The sequence below is a fragment of the Triticum urartu genome, chromosome 3A, assembly GCF_056163025.1.
Source record: "Triticum urartu cultivar PI428250 chromosome 3A, HENAU_Tu73, whole genome shotgun sequence".
In the NCBI taxonomy this organism is placed as follows: Eukaryota; Viridiplantae; Streptophyta; class Magnoliopsida; order Poales; family Poaceae; genus Triticum; species Triticum urartu.
In genome coordinates, this window is record NC_141875.1 from 266,607,134 (window position 1) to 266,622,807 (window position 15,674).

The 15,674-nt window shown below is 44.1% G+C and overlaps 1 long non-coding RNA gene across 5 annotated transcripts; it reads right to left on the reverse strand.

Annotated features, from left to right (window-relative positions):
* Positions 1-4,823: 4,823 nt before the first annotated feature.
* LOC125543883 (uncharacterized) lies at positions 4,824-15,021 on the reverse strand. Of its 5 annotated transcripts, XR_015618715.1 has the most exons (5): positions 14,656-15,021; positions 14,471-14,568; positions 14,044-14,384; positions 11,490-13,291; positions 11,000-11,360 (listed from the first exon to the last, which is right to left on the reverse strand). It is a non-coding gene; the product is annotated as an uncharacterized LOC125543883 (long non-coding RNA). The 5 variants fall into 5 exon arrangements; XR_015618714.1 differs by lacking the exon at positions 11,000-11,360 and adding an exon at positions 4,824-5,036 and having other exon boundaries at positions 11,490-14,384; XR_015618713.1 differs by lacking the exon at positions 11,000-11,360 and adding an exon at positions 5,997-6,056 and having other exon boundaries at positions 11,490-14,384.
* Positions 15,022-15,674: the final 653 nt, after the last annotated feature.

Consider the following 15,674-nt stretch of genomic DNA (forward strand, 5'->3'; position numbering starts at 1 on the left):
AGGATCACTTCTTGATCATTTATAGCTTCTCAACCGTGCTTTGTTTCTCTTCTCGCTCTCTTTTGTGTATGTTAGCCACCATATATGCTTAGTGCTTTGCTGCAGCTCCACCTCACTACCCTTCCCTAACCATAAGCTTAAATAGTCTTGATCTCATGGGTGTGAGATTACTGAGTCCTTGTGACTCACAGATACTTCCAAACAGTTGCAGGTGCCGATGATACCAGTGCAGATGACGCAACTAAGCTCAAGTGGGAGCTCGATGAAGATCTTGATCGTTGTCTCGTTTCTTTTCCGGTTGATCAGTAGTGGTGCCCAGTTGGGACGATCAGGGATCTAGAATTTGGGGTTGTCTTCTTTTATTTTGGTTCCATAGTCGGACCTTGATTGTTTTCTGGATGATGTATGTATAACTTGTATTTGTGTGAAGTGGCTATTGTAAGCCAACTCTTTATCCCTTTCTATTCAGTACATGGAATTGTGTGAAGATTACCCCTCTTGCGACAAACCTACCATGCGGCTATGCCTCTAAGTCGTGCCCCGACACGTGGGAGATATAGCCGCATTGTGGGTGTTACGCCCGGCTAGCATGGAAGATACAGACAGCCCTAGTTGATACATGAGTTATTCGAGCATACAAAATAGAATGTTTATTTGAAGGTTTAGCTTTTTGCACATACAAATTTACTTGGAACGACAGGTAGATACCATATATAGGCAGGTATGGTGGACCCATATGGAACAACTTTGGGGTTTAAGGAATTTGATGTACAAGAAGTATTCATGCTTGGTACAAGTGAAGGCTAGAGAAAGACTAGGAAGCCACCAGCTAGAGAGCGACAACAGTCATGAACATGCATTAAAATTATTCAACACCGAATGGAAGCATGAGTAGGATATAATGCACCATGAACATAAATATCATAGAGGCAATGTTGATTTTGTTTCAACTACATGCGTGAACATGTGCCAAGTCAAGCCACTCGAATCATGCAAAAGAGGATACCAACCTATCATAACACATCACAACCATTTCAATAGCATGTTGGCACGCAAGGTAAACTATTATAAGCTCCTAGCTAATTGAGCATGCCATTAGCAACTATAATCTCTAATCGTCATTGTAAACATGTTCATTCATAATAGGCTGAATCACGAACGATGAACTAATCATATTTAAAAAAACAAGAGAGGTCGAGTTCATACCAGCTTTTCTCATCTCAATAAGTTCATCATATAATCATCATTATTGCCTTTCATTTGCATGACCGAATAGTGTGGATAATAATAATAGTGCACATGCATTGGACTAAGCTGGAATCTGCAAACATTCAATTTAAGAGAGAAGACAAGGTAATATGGGCTCTTTATTAGATCAACAATAATGCATACGAGAGCCACTTAACATTTTCATTATGGTCTTCTCCTCTCGACCCCCAAAGAACAAGAAAAGAAACAAAACTATTTACATGGGAAAGCTCCCAACAAGCAAAAGAAGAACAAGAAATCTTTTTGGGTTTTCTTTTTAATTACTACTACTACAGGATGAAAAGTAAACTAGCTAAAAGCTACAACTAATTTTTTTTGTTCTTTTTAAGGTTTATCAAACACACAAGAAGAAAGCATAAAAAGGGAAATAAACTAGCTTGGATATGACAATGAAAAAGTATGAGCACCGACAACTAGCATGAGTGTTTGAGCATAAATGTAATGTCGGTAAGAAATACGTACTCCCCCAAAGCTTAGGCTTTTGGCCTAAGTTGGTCTATGGCCACAGCTGGCCTGGCGGATATCCAAAGTTATAGTTGGTGTCGTACTGAGAAGGATCCTCCGGATTCCACTGATAAATAGACTGTCGGTGAGGATCAAATTGTGGTTTCGGCTCTGGCTCTGTAGCTGGTGTGGGGTTTCGGTAGGCATGAATGGCCTTCGGCGGAACAAGGTATTTGCCCGCATATAAGTCAAACAAGGAAGGGGCAGCCAAAGTAATAGTCTCAGGTTGATTTTTATCAAATACCAGCTTGTACTTAAGCATCTTTTCCTTGTTCTTAATGATAAAATCATGTGCTACCATACTCTTATAGTCTAGAAAAACATGAGGCAGCAACTTCTCTTCCTTCTCATAATGCCTAATAGGTATATTAAAATGTGTAGCGAGGCACGAGGCAAAGATACCTCCCAAGATGGGGCCCTTAGTACAGTTAAGATTTAACCGCTTTGCAACAATAGCGCCCATACTAAATGTGTCATCACGGAACAAGGCATGGCACAAAATAATAATATCAGGGGCACTAAGGTTGCCACAGTTTCCTCGACCAATTAAGCATCTACTAGCAAATATTGCAAAGTAACGTAAAACAGGAAAATGTATGCTAGTAATTCTTGCATCGGAAAATTTCCTTGTTTCCCCTACAGCAATTGTATCAATAAACCCTTCCACATCGTCACGATGTGGTTCCTCTACATTGCCCTCAAAAGGGATCAAACAAACCTGACAAAAATCACCAAGTGATATCTCCTTATGCTCATCATATAAATAAAATTCCACAGGTAGGTGGTGAGCTCCTAGCATGGAAATGAAAGTTCTGCACAAAGATATTGGTGAGTAAGAGATACTATTCGCGTTGGTCGTGGAGGAAGGCGGCCAGGCCAGCATTCTCAGGCAACTCATAGAAATCATCATAAATCCTGGCTGCTCTCAAGAAATCATCACAAGGCCATTCACACGGCCGGACCTCCGTGGTGCGAGGGAGATTATACTTAGTCTTCTTGTTCTCTTCACTTTGCTTATCCTTCGAGGTTCGGCTCGATGAGCCCCTAAAAAATCTCTTCATCTTTTGCTGAATTTTTTTGAAATTTTTAGTAACTCAAAATAAAAGTGAACCAAACTCAACAAAATTGATAGCAACTACTCCTACAAGAGCCTAGAGGCAATATAATGCATTAGAACTACTTTTGACCACATCAATTTCGCATGCAAGCTCAAGAACAGGGTCACCTAAGCAGCAAAAAATTGCAATAAATAAAGCACTAGAAAAAACTAATTGGACCATTGGAGGAGTCACATACCAAAGAACAATCCCTCAAAGCAGTTTTGTGAATGGAGCTTTGAGCTAGGAGATCAAAAATTGCAGCAAGATGAGCTTGAACTCGGGTTTGAGCTGGCTAGTGATTTTTTTGGGAGGAAGAAGGAGTGTGTGGTAGCTGGAATAAGTGGAGGGGAACCACCATGGGCCCACGAGGCAGGGGGTGCGCCCAGGGGGTGGGCGCGCCCTGGACCCTCGTGACTAGGTGCTTGCTCCCCCTGTTGTGTTCTCAGTGCTAGATATTCTCAAATATTCTAGAAAAAAAACCATATTTAACTTTCAGGGCATTTGGAGAACTTTTATTTTCGGGGTATTTTTATTGCATGGATAATTCAGAAAACAGACAGAAATTACTATTTTTTTTCTTTATTTCATTGAACATATAAACCCTTCTAGGCTACCCGCATAGCCAGCGCAATTCAGCTCGGCGTTGAATCTGGTCCGGCCGTTGTGTCTTGCTTAGTACCTGAATTGTACTTTTTACCTCGCTGTCAAACATCTTGACGTTGATTCTTCTTTATGTTGCTTGTCTCGACCATAGAGAATGACAGCTGGGCTAGCCTTTGCGCGCGGTCCCAGCCTGCGGTGAGAGTGTCAGTGCGTGGTTGCGTTGCGCAGCGGCGATCGCGGGGTGGGCAGGGGCGATCGTGGGATGGGGTGGGCTGCAGCAAGCGGGATTGGCCAGCCCTTCTCTCTCCGTGAAAATATCTCCTCCCGCCGCCGCCTCCGCTCCCCCTCCCTCTCGACCGCCTCGTCTCCTCCGCCTCCACCACCTCCCCCTCCCATGTCTCCTCGTCCCCTCCATCTGCCTCCGCGCTCAACAGGAGGAGCCGGAGTCGCAGCCGCACCGCACAATGGTGGGCGAGGGCGAGCTCCAGTGCGAGCGCGCGGACCCATCGCCCACGCCGGCGGGGTCCCTGGCCTCGAGCTGCGCCTCTACACTGTCCTCACACCCGGTCGTCCTTGCCATTCTTCCGGTGGAAAGCTCCTCCATGACGGGATCCACCGGATCCGGTGTTGCTGTGCGTGAGGAGGACGGACATGGGGAAGGCGCAACAAGGCAGCGTTGGCGTCGTTATGGTGTTGTGTCTGAGGAGGACAGATGTGGGGAAAATGCAGCAAGCTAGCAAGCCGGCCCTCGCGTCGCAGTAGAGTGGAGCCGCGGCCATCACTCCAACCACTGCTCGCCGGTCGTCCCTCATCCACCATCTAGGTTGGATGTCTTTGGCCTTGCCATCTTCTTTCTCTCAGTTTTTTCCTCTTGATTTCATAGGTTCGTTGACAATCTGATTTTGATTTTTTGATTTATGTTTTTTATAAGATGTTTGCGGATCAGGTGAAGAAGAGAGGAAGGATCTTAAGGAAGAGTCAAGAAAAAGGTGAACCTCTTGGCCATCGCAACTCGATGGCACAGGCGACAATGAGCAGGTATATTTCTTCTAGATTCGTCCTCTTGTGTCGTGACTGGATGAGGTGAGATTCGGATTGTTGGGTATTGTTTATATTGCTAATTGAGATGGCATTATAATTATTTGTTTGATTATTTGGTCGGGTTTCATTAGACCGGATCCAACCGTGTGCCGGCTTCTCCTTGAAGAGAAGGGTCACATCCACATGAGAAGAGGGGTAGCATGGAAAATTTGAGGAGTAGCATCGCAGCTGGGTTGTAGCGACCAGACCTCAAACGGTCCAATCTCTGTGCTCCGATGTCATCCCTGGATCAGTAATGCTGACACCACACTGTACTTGAAGGATTTATAACAGAGTAGCAATCACACACCTATTACATCAAGTGTCTCAAAAGAGAACTTATTACAATAAATATGGCTTAAGGCCATCTAATAACGATAACAGCAGAAGGCTTGGAAGATAAGTGAGTCCATCAACTCCAACGGCATCACTGAGTATAGAACCATGACCTAAAGGCACCTTAATCGTCGTCTGAAAAGTCTGCAACATTAACGTTGCAGCCCGAAACGGGTCAGCACATGGAATATGCTGGCAATGTAAACACATAGAGAGTAATGGAATGAAATAAGCTATTCTATATGCATATATGGCTGGTGGAAAGCTCTATGGTTATAGTTTTGCGTAAAGCCAATTTTTCCCTACTTAAAAGGAATAAATTTTATTTAACTATCATGGTAGTTGTTAAACATTGAGAATGGTTGACAGCATTCTCAATCCCAATTAAGCATCATCATTATACAAAACCCAACAATTAACTTTAGAGTAACATGATGAGATTCACATGATAATCCAGGTACTAGATACTCAAGATGTCCATAACCGGGGACACGGCTAACCATGATTAGTTTATACACTCTGCAGAGGTTTGCGCACTTTTCCCCACAAGACCCGATCTCCTCCGCTGGATTTCTCGCACTACATGGTGTTTCAGAAGCGCTAGCACCTTACGAACGGGTAGACCGTACCAACCTACATCCCCTAAATCTGCTAGTCTACCACTGTTAGAGTTCGCATGACTTAGTCAACTATGCTAGAGCCCATAGTAGCTTGTGGCTGCACACGGAAGTTTCTAGCATTAATAATCTCATGGTCCCTTTGAGCCTGGGTGGCAGTCCAAAAGAAAATAGGCAATCGCTGGAATACCCAGGTGCCTCAATCCACACAGATGTGTGTTTAGGTTGCCACCTTAAATAAACCATTAATTAACAGTCTCACATCTGTCATGGAAATACTCACCCAATCCACGTCTACTAGCATAGCATGGCATAATAAGCAAACGTAAGAGTAACTCCCAAAGGTTTGATAATAAACAAGTAATAGGTTCTACCTCAACTACTCCCCAAACCCACAATTTAATTAGATCCTAATCATGCAATGTGTGAGGATTGTTCTAATGCAATAAAACTGGGTAGTAGGAGGTATGATCAAAGTGTTACTTGCCTTGCTGATGATCCGCAAAACCTAGCGATTCGAAGTAGCAAGCGACGCACTCCAGGTACTCTATCGCAAACAAACAAGCATACAATAAGTACTCAACTAATGCACAGGTAAAATACGAATAAAAGATCTAACCAGAAAGTTCAACTTAAGAACTCCGGTTGGCAAAAAGAATCAAAATGAACGAAGCAACGAAAGACAAATGGCAAAAGAAACAAGCTTCATTTACTATTCTGGATCTAGGGCAATTTTTACTGTGGCAAAAACTTGTTTGAGTTGGTTAAACGGAAAGGGGGTTTCGAGACGAAACCCCAGGCGCTTGAATCGCTTGATTCCGATAAACGAGCAAAAAGTTAAACTAAAACGAACATCGCATCAGAGATCGCGATCAAAAAAACCGCGGATTTAATCCGAGAAAAAGGAAAAACGACGAACGTGTTAACGAACGAACATTCGTTAACAGAAACGAAACAAAAAAACATGTTCGTTAAAACGAACAGACGAGCGGGCGCTCGCTAAAAAAATAAACCGAAGAAAAACCGATCTATTAAAAAAGACGAAAACTAGGGTTTTCAAAAAAACCGAAATGACTTTTTCTCAAAAGCCGGCCGACGGCTACCTCGGCGGCGGCTCTCCGGCGTGGCTCTAGTAGGGCGGCGGGTGGCGCGAGGCGGCGGGGCGGCGGCGGCTCTAGGCGGCGGGGCGGCAGGCGGCTTGCAGCGACGCGACGACTTGCGACGGCGCGGGCAGCGGCAGGCGGCGCGGGGCGACATGGGATGGCGGCGGCGGTAGCTCGGGGCTCGAGGGGGGCCCCGGGGTGGTATTTAAGGAGGGGGGGTCGGCTGGCTTGGGGAGGGGGTCGGCGGCGGCTCCGGCTCGGTCTCCTCCCGAGTCCGGCAGCAGCACGGGCGAGGACGCGGCGGCTTGGGCCGGCCTGGCTCGGCTGGGCCCTTGGCCCAGTCGGGCACGGGGGGTTTTTTTTAAACAATTTCGTTGCGCCTAAAAAAATCTAGAAAAATAAATAAAAATCTAAAAATGCCAAAACAAATTTTCTCCGTCTGAATAAAATATTTAGAACAGGATGAACATTTTTTTGGCTCTAAATGCAATTTTTTAAAACGTGCAATTTTTCCTAAATTCAAATAAAATAGCAAATAAAACCAAAATAAAATCTTATTTGATTTTTTTATTAAATCCTCAACATTTCTTTATTTTTGGGAAAGTCATTTTATTCCCTCTCTCATCTTTTGATAATAGAAATAATTGATGATAAAATAAATAAAATCAAATGATCCTATTTTCAAAATTTGAGAAAACTCAAATATGAAAATAACAAAATCCCCAACTCTCTCTCCGAGGGTCCTTGAGTTGCGTAGAATTTCTAGGATCCACCAAAAGCAATAAAATATGTTTATGCAATTGATGATCTAGTGTATAACATTCCAAATTGAAAATTTAGGATGTTACATGGGTCTTGACAGATGGGGTGGAGGAGCAGGGGAGGCCGATGGTGGGGGGAAGGACCAGCGTGGTCGGTGACCGGGGCAAGAAGCAGCGGGGGCAGCGGTCCCATCACACAGGGGTGGAGCTGCAGCAGGGGAGATGGGGTGGTGAGCCCTTGTTCGTCATGGCCGTGATTGGCTTGCAGGTATGCTCCGGCTAGGTTGTTCTTTCTCTTCCGTAGGATATGGTTGCAACCGTTGGATATTATGTTGGTCTTGATGTATTTGCTTTTTTATAAGCTTATAGTTTGAAAAACTATATACACTGATTCCTAATTTGATGCCAATAGCTCGTGTGAGCATCCACATGACGGGTTCTTGTGCTGATTATCAGAGGCAGCAGCACCGTCGTGGAGTATATGTACATCAACGCCGATGGTGCCGGCAGCAACGACACGAGGTGGGCGATTTGACCAGCGCAACATTCTTGTGTGTTCATTTAGACATTCAGGCAAGAATCTGGTCCTTGTCTTTCCATGCACGCCTATATATTTAGACATTCTTGTTTCTGTGTATGCACATAGAAGAGATTAAATATGTCTAAAACATGTGAAAGCATGCATTTTTTTACTGGGCTCGAAACATATCTGACCTCTGCTGCTCAAGGAGGAATTCTAAATGCCCAATTTGATCAATTTTTTAGTTTAATAAAGGTTGTCCCTAATTCTCAATCTCTTAGGTACAGTATGTTAGTTAAATAAAGGCCATTCATGTCCTTAGTTTAATAGGTACAATGAGCTTTTCAATTTGTTGTTCTCATCTTTCTTAGAGTGATTTCATCTTCGTCTTTATGCACACAATTCTTATGATTTCAGTCTTTAGATGAAGCTTTTGTGGGTACGAGGAGGCGCTATTCGTTGACGAGCAGATGAGGTATGATGGTGGCGACGACGAAGGGGTCATCTCCCCATTGGCGAGCTGGACGCGCCCCCTCCTCCCTCTTTCCTGCTTCCAGGTGAGCATCTCCATCGTCCTCGGAAGGCAAGCATTCTTGATAGATGGTTTAATCTGGTTTCGATTGGTGCACTGTGTCTCTGTGATACATGGATTTTTATTGAGGCAGTCATCATATAAATAAAATGCTAATATGCTCTGAATTCCTGAATTTAGTTGTTAAACTGCTATTCTCTTTCTGGATTGCATACCTGTTTTGTTTGGTGTCCTTGAACCAAATACCACAATATGAGCTTGAAGGTTTCAACTTGCTCGATTGCATACATGATATGTTTGATGTCCTTAAGCAAATATCATAATGTGAGCTTGAAGGTTTCGAGGATATATAATCACTGGGATACAGAGGGAGCACGCCATCGTCCACGGTCCACCCAACCACCCCGTTGTCCGACTATCATCCTAGCCTGCTGCACCCTCGCCCTGGCCCAGTGAGAAAACCTTTGCAATTGTTTGGATGTGATTACTGCTGCTCATGTATTGTAATACATGCGTCTCAAATAAGTGGACACTTATTTGGGACGGAGGGAGTATGTTAAATTTAGATGGATTTACGCTTAGATTTTACATTTGTCTTCCCGCTCTCTTGGTATTTTGTTGTCCTTGTTGGGTGGACTACCGTTCTGAATTGACGTCTTTTCGTGATGTCTACAGGGTCATCGCATTGGATGTCCTTGGTGGCTTGTCAGGGTTGTTGCAGGAGCACCAGAATCTGGCCCTGTTCTGGCAGGTGTCACATATCGTCAACAACCTATTAAGTCAAGGTGACCCCTGGAGAAGCCACTTTTTGTTTCGTTTGCAGTATACCCCATGTTTAGTTCCAGAATCTGGCGCTGTTCTAGCGATGTTCCTGCTCTGAAGAATACCACATGTATAGGCTTTAGATTTTTGTAATCATCTATGTGCTAAACATCCCTTTGTGGTCATGTGTTTTATATATAATCAAGCATCTATCCATTATGATATATATGCCTAGCTAATGTTTGAAAAGACCCATCATCTGTATCACCACTGCTGGATAACCATTATAAATCTACTAGCAGTACTGGTCATATAAAATAGCTACCGTTACTGATCATTTGTATCACCACTACTGGATAACCATTATAAATATATCATCTAATGTTTCTTTCATTTATTTGATTTAACTTTTTATTTGTTTGATTTAACATTTTTTTGACAAAATAATTTAATTTAGTTGTGCCAATTCAAATTTACACCATGTTGTTGGGCTTAGAAAAAATAAGTTTTGCTGGGCCGACGTGGGCACCAGGCACGGTTGCTGACGCCTTGACCTTATCGACCCCCTTCCCTCCGTGTACCAAACCTTCTCTCGCTCACCCTATCTCTTCCAGACTATCGGCATTGTTCCTCAACTTCGATTGCAATATCAGCACGCCAGTTCCTCAGGTGGATCCTCACTGAATCAGACTGCTTAACCAACTTCAAGGTGAACCTTTACCAACATGGTATTATTTCCATTTTGAGTTAGTGTTGTTCTGTAGAGACATGGTCAAAGATTGAGAAATTTTAGATTTGCTTTCATCTTGGTTTGCCTATGACTGAAATGAATATTTTTTTCGTTGCTAACAAGCAAAGATCAGTCGTCTCATGTAGATGCATACCCTATTGATCTGTTAGTGCTCATTTCAGAAGTGTTTGATTCATCCTAGCTAATTCAAGTAAACCTGGGTACAACAATAGATAGACATTTATTTATGGACAACAATAGTAGTGAGCAGGAAATGTAAAATGCACTTATGTTAGTTCAACGAAACTGACCATACTTTGTTCTTGCTTCTATATCCTGATTTGGCAATTTATGATCGGTCTCTAAATATTTCAACTTGCACGGTTTGAATTAGTTTCACATGCTAAAGTATATAGTTTGAACATAGGTATTCCTTAATTTTTCATATAAAAGGTTTATAATTATTACCCTTAGTGCCATAATAACAACATATGTTATTCCCTTTGTCATCAGTATGTTACTTACCGAGATTCGATCATCGGTATCTTCATACCTAGTTCAATATCATTACCGGCAAGTCTCTTTACTCGTTCCGTAATGCATCATCCCACAACTAACTCATTAGTCACATTGCTTGCAAGGCATATCATGATGTGCATTATCGAGAGGGCCCAGAGATACCTCTCTGATACTCGGAGTGACAAATCCTAATCTCGATCTATGCCAACCAAACAAACACCTTCGGAGATACCTGTAGAGCATATTTATAATCACGCAGCTACGTTGTGACGTTTGGTAGTACACACGGTATTCCTCCAGTATACGGGAGTTGTATAAGTAATGAAGAAAGCAATAGCAATAAAACTGAACGATCATAATCCTAAGCTAACGAATGGGTCTTGTCCATCAAATCATTCTCCTAATGATGTGATCCCGTTTATCAAATGACAACACATGTCTATGGTTAGGAAACTTAACCATCTTTGATTAACAAGCTAGTCTAGTAGAGGCTTACTAGGGACACGGAGTTTTGTCTATGTATCCACACATGTATCAAGTTTCTGGTTAATACAGTTCTAGCATGAATAATAAAAATTTATCATGATATAAGGAAATATAAAATAACAACTTTATAATTGCCTCTAGGGCATTTTTCCTTCATGGTTAGCCCAGAGCCACAAATATCCAGGCAGCATATGTGGATTATGTCCCATTTTTGTTCTCTTTAGCCACCTTTTTCCTATGTGAGGACAACAAACCAATCGACCTGGTCATTTTCTATTGCGTTGTCATGCCTTTCTACCCTTTTTCAATTAAGAGACACGAGACTCGTTCCTTTGCTACTGATTTTCCCCTTTTCAACCTAGATGCGGGTTCGATGCCTTGTCTCTTGGACAGTACTTTCTCCCTTCCTTTCCTTATTCAACCCAGACATGGATTAGTCTGCATGAAGTAGGGTTTCCTTTAATAGTGCAAATTAAGGTTAAGATGGTGGAGTGGAAAAGATCCACATCCAGTGACGTGGCAGATGGGGCAATATAACAAGGGTATGGTTCGAAAGGGTTAGCATACCTGAGGGTCGGCAGGAAGTGGCTTCGCTCATGGTCATCGTCCTCTACACACACTATGGTAGCGAGCTTGGGGACGGAGGCCATCTGTAGCTCCCAAGATGCGATTCTATCCCAATCACGTGATGAACTCATGATTGGGGCACAACCGCATTTCGAGCGCATAGCAAGGTGGATATCATTACAACATACCATGTACTGAATAGATGAGAATACAAGATACAGGCTTACACTCGCCACAAGCTACAACATTCAATAAAATAGTTCATCCATACATAGCAATAACCATACCGAAGAGCAGGATTCGACTATGGATGAAATCAAAGAAAAAAGAAGAACGACATCCACCCTGCTAATCCCAGGTTCCCTGACCCGGAACCTATCCCTTGAACGAAGAAGAGGTAGAAGAACTCCAAACAAGCAAGCATCACACTCGCGTCAGATCATCCGCATTACCTATACCTACAACTGTTGTTGCAGTCATCTGTGAGCCATGAGGACTCAGCAATCCCATTACCGTGGGTATCAAGACTAGCAAAGCTAAATGGAAATAGAATGGATAAGTGGTGAGGCTGCAGCAAACGGCTAAGCATGGTATGGTGGCTAACTTACGAGTACAAGAATAAGATGAGAAACTATGCAACAGTCGCAAACTATTAATGATCAAGAAGTGATCCTGAACTACTTACGTTCAAACATAATCCAACTGTGTTCTCTTTTCGAACGCACCCAAAAAGAGACAGTCACGGTTACGCACGCGGTTGGTGTATTTTAATTGAGTTTAGTTCAAGTCCACTACCACCGGATATTAACAAATTCCCATCTGCCAAATAACCGCGGGCACGACTCTCAAAAGTTTAAAACCTATAGGGGTGTCCGAACTTAGCCCATGACAAGCTCATGATCCGCGGAGACAATCCTCCATCGCGAAACCCTCCGATCAGACATGGAATCCTAGTGCACAAGACATTTCGACAATGGTAAAACAAAACCAGCAAGACCACCCGATGCATCGATACCATGATAGGAGCCGCGCGTATCTCGTTCTCAGGACAACACCGTCTATGCGAAGTGGATGGTAGCCAAAATATCATCGAGTTGCCCCGATGTGGCACCGCCAACTGCTAGGTAGGTGGAACAACACTCATGTGGAGCACTGGCCCGGGGGTTGATTAAGGGACCTTGGGGGCCGGCAAGTCCCAATGCAAGTTTTAGTTATTATTCGGAAAATGGTAAAACCAATATTGAGCCTTGCTGGAAGAGATTTATTCAAAGAGAACTGTCAAGAGGGGCCCATAAACCCTCACCGTGTTAGAGACGCAAAATCAAGGAACATAACACCGGTATGACGAAAACTAGGGCAGCAAGAGTGGAACAAAACACCAGGCAAAAGGCCGAGCCTTCCACCCTTTACCAAGTATATAGATGCATTAATTCAATAAGAGATATTGTGATATCTCATGAAATCCATGATATCCATGTCCCAACATGGAACAACCTGCAACTGCACCTGCATCTAGCAACGCTATAAGAGGAGTTGAGCAGAGCAGTAACATAGCCAAACAGTGGTTTGCTAGAAAGGGTGGATATGTTAGAGGCTATCATGGCAATTTGGGAGGCTTGATAAACAAGGGGTAGGTAGCGCGACATAGCGATAGCATCGAGACAACTAGCATAGCAAAGATAGTAGTGAGATCCAAGGTGACGATCATCTTGCCTTAAATCCCACTAGGAAGAAGACCGAATCCATGAAGAAGACGAACCAACGTAGTGAACGGATCCTCACAATCGAAACGATACCGAGAACTATCGAGAAGAAGCACAACCGGAAAGAAGTAAACGACATGGTAAACAACCATCACATAAACATGGCATGATGCACAACCAAGTATGATGCATGTCCATTTTAAAGAGGCATGGCAAAGTGCAACAAACAGTTCTACAAATTAAGTGGAGCTCTCGTTGCATATTGACGACACACCACATTCATTTATTTAGTTCGCTCTCGTTTATGTACCCAATAATATTAAATGTTGGCTAACATGGCAAGAGGTGAAGCATAAGTAAACTAACTATTTAGGCAAGTTTAAATTAGGCCGGAACAACGAATAACAATTCCGAAAAATCCCCATAAGCATATTTCGAATTTGCTACTGTTCTGGCCTAAATCATATTTTAATGTTGTTAAACATGCAAAGTAATGTCACCATGTTAAACTATGCATTTTTCTAGACAAGTTGCATATAAAGTTTATTAAATTCCGTATTACAGTTAATTAGTTATGAAATAAACCATTTTAACATGTCATTTATGCAAATTAATGCAAACAGCAAGTTAAACCTTTTAAACATGGATGAAAGCAACATAATATGAAACTAGATGAAAATCCAAACATTTTACATGTTTAAATCATTTTAAACCGATGCACGGTTATGGAGTTATTAAATGCATGAACTATGAGGGTTTTGCTGCAAAACAGTAAATCCGTGGAAATGCTAAAATCGTTCCGCAGAAAAAACATGAATCGGGCCAAATATGCTGCTTGCTGGGACGCTCACCATGGGCTAAGGCCCAGGTCAGTGTTGGTGGTGCGGGCAGGCCGCGGAGGAGGCTGGGCCCTCCTGGCGTTGGCTGGGCCTTGCTTTTCGATGCGCTGGAGGCGCAGTCAACGTTCGGGACGAGCGAGCCGCTGCTGCTCGGTACCACCAGAGGCAACAGCAGGCCATGGCGACGCAGAAGGCTGGCCGCGCAGCAACGGGGCTCCGGTGAGCTGGGTGTCAGCGAGGCAGGGGCGTGGATGAGGACCGGCGTCGGGATTGGACCACATCCGACCGGATCTGGCCATTTCCATGGCTTGGCGGCACGGGAGTTCGAGATGGAGGGTCGCCATGGCCGCTTCCTGTTCAGAGAAACGAAGAGAACTTCAGAGAAGTTCAGAAGTAGAGGAAAAGAAAGAGAAGGAGAGGAGAAGGCTTGGCGCGGAACTTGACGAAGCAGAGGAGGCTCAAGGCGGGGCGCGAAACAGAGCAAGGGGCACAGAGCTCCGATGCAAAATCCATGGTGGCCGACACGTCTTGTGCTCCCTGAGAGAGAAACGGAGGGAGAGAAAGAGAGTTATGGGAGAGACGAGGGAAGGAGGGAACAGAAGGAGAAGGAGATGGGAGGCTGGCCTGGCATATTAGCGCAGGGACAAGGTGAGGAGGCGCTTGGGTGCCAGCGCGCTGGATCAAGGGCTCGAGGAGCTCCTCTCCTTGGTGCTGGACATACACGGGAGCGGGGAACTCGGGGAAGAAGCTGGGTGCGGGCGCCGGAGGGGCGGAGACGAGCAGAGGCGGGTGAAGACAGTTGCCTCGATCCTGATCGGATCGAGCGTTGCGGGAGGTTGTGGGAGGCTCGGGGCTGCACTTGTTGGTCGGGGATGCAAAACGAGGAGGTGGTCGGGTCGGCCGGGTGGAGTGGATGGATTGGATCGGGGATCCTGAGGAAGGGGGAGACCAGGTGGAGCTAGTGGCGGCGGAGAGGAGGATGGATGGGACATCTCCCCTAGAAACTAGAGTTGCCCACTATTTATAGCAAATTGGTTTTTCGTTAGGGACTAATCTGACCCTTCGATCATAATTGAATGGCCGAGAAAAGTAGGTTAGGCACACCAAATAAGAAATCGAAGATGTTTTAAGGATGTTTGGAGATGATCCGGACCCATCGATAATGATAGAGTGGTTCGGGTTCAGGAATGTTTTAGACGCGCACGCGAGGGGGGGGGGGGGGGGGTTATTGTGCACTATGCAGAGAGGCTCAAACGGTCAGACAACAAAAGAACGGTTGGTCTCGAAAGGGACAACGAAGGCAATAGGGAGAAGTAGGAACTATGAACGGATGCAAGTTTTATGGAAACATGTAGATGCGATGCGCATGATGCTATGATGAAATGCAACAACAACAAAATAAAACACACAACGACAACGAAGAACATGGAAGGCTTCTGGAGCGTCGGCCTCGGGTCGTTACAACTCTCCTCCACATACAAGATATCTCGCCCCGAGATCTAGGGATGAAAAATGGAAGAGGAAGAGAAAAGGTAAAAGTAAGTTGCTTCTTTGACAAACGAGTGAAACCACGAACCTTGAGAGGTTGAACAATTTGAAAGAAAGAATACAACGACGATGAACGAGATTGCAAACACTCCGTT